At 49.7% G+C, this 1587-nt stretch overlaps 1 long non-coding RNA gene across 6 annotated transcripts in view; it reads right to left on the bottom strand.

Moving 5' to 3' along the window:
- LOC102764434 overlaps positions 1–317 on the bottom strand; it is a 40781-nt gene extending 40464 nt beyond the window's left edge. For all 6 annotated transcript variants that reach the window (XR_001513283.1, XR_001513280.1, XR_001513282.1 and 3 more), the window contains exon 1: positions 45–317. This is a non-coding gene — a long non-coding RNA (uncharacterized LOC102764434). The remainder of the gene's footprint in view (positions 1–44) is intronic.
- Positions 318–1587: the final 1270 nt, after the last annotated feature.

The following is a 1587-nucleotide window of genomic DNA, read 5'->3' on the forward strand; positions in this document are numbered from 1 at the left end:
CTGTGGCAAACGCCGTTCCCAGGTAAGTCGGCGGATATAATCACCTTTGCAAGCACCACCGCTCTTGGTAGATATTGGAAGTTAAATGTAGCGGCCCGCAAATCAAGACACACAAACAAACGTAACCATTCTCCCAGCTGTTAGCAAGCCGGTGTATTGTTCGTCGTCACCTACACCGGCCAGGGAGGCCGAGCCAGCGGGCTTCACTGCGGCTGCCAGGCTGTGTCCTGACCTCACCTGAAACCTCAGGCTGGTCAAGTAACCGGGTTCCCGTGGGGATGAGGTGCAGGGCGCCTGATGAGAGAACAAAGGCGGCGCGGCCCTAGTTACATATTTGTTACATATCAGTGTTGTTAGAATATATAATAGTGTTTACCTGTGTAAACAGTTTGAATTACAATTAATTTGTTGTTTTTTTATGCTAATATTCATATAATGTCTAAAATATAACTAAAAAATTGCCCTAATAGTCCTTGCCGGTTTGGCTCAGTGGACAGAGCGCCGGCCTGTGGACTGAAGGGTCCGGGGTTTCGATTCCAGTCAAGGGCATATGCCCGGGGTTGCAGGCTCAGTCCCCAGTGGGGGGCATGCGGGAGGCAGCTGATCAATGATTCTCTCTCATCATTGATGTTTCTCTCCCTCTCCCTTCCTCTCTGAAGTCAATAACAATATATTTAAATAAATAAATAAAAATAAATAAATAAAACTACAGTATAGGAGCAGAGGTGTAAAAAAGGGGAGGTGAGAGGAGTTGAAAGGAGAATGAAAAGGCAGGATAAGGCTGGACGGAACAACCAGATCACTGCATGCGACCCAAAAGCAATGAGCAGCTAACGTCTTCCGGGCTATCTTAACCCCGATATCTATAACCAGGTCACTGGAGCTGTATACATACTCTACTAACTGTCCTGGGCGCTGACAGGCAAATTCGGGGGAGTGGACGCTATGAGCAAACTGAGCCTGTCAAATGCAAAGGCTTCCTTTTCCCCCTGTTGTTGTCAGATCTAACTACAAAGCAATGTGTGTGTAGCCGGGCAGTGGTTCTCAACCTTCTGGCCCTTTAAATACAGTTCCTCATGTTGTGACCCAACCATAAAATTAGTTTCGTTGCTACTTCCTAACTGTCATGTTGCTACTGTTATGAATCGTCATGTATCTGATATGCAGGATGGTCTTAGGCGACCCCTGTGAAAGGGTCGTTCGACCGCCAACGGGATCGGAACAAAAAACGGGGGGGGGGGGGGGGATATACAGACTAGAGCCACTGTGGCAAACGCCGTTCCCAGGTAAGTCGGCGGATATAATCACCTTTGCAAGCACCACCGCTCTTGGTAGATATTGGAAGTTAAATGTAGCGGCCCGCAAATCAAGACACACAAACAAACGTAACCATTCTCCCAGCTGTTAGCAAGCCGGTGTATTGTTCGTCGTCACCTACACCGGCCAGGGAGGCCGAGCCAGCGGGCTTCACTGCGGCTGCCAGGCTGTGTCCTGACCTCACCTGAAACCTCAGGCTGGTCAAGTAACCGGGTTCCCGTGGGGATGAGGTGCAGGGCGCCTGATGAGAGAACAAAGGCGGCGCGGCCC

Source organism: Myotis davidii, unplaced genomic scaffold (genome assembly GCF_000327345.1).
Source record: "Myotis davidii unplaced genomic scaffold, ASM32734v1 scaffold497, whole genome shotgun sequence".
Lineage (NCBI taxonomy): Eukaryota > Metazoa > Chordata > Mammalia > Chiroptera > Vespertilionidae > Myotis > Myotis davidii.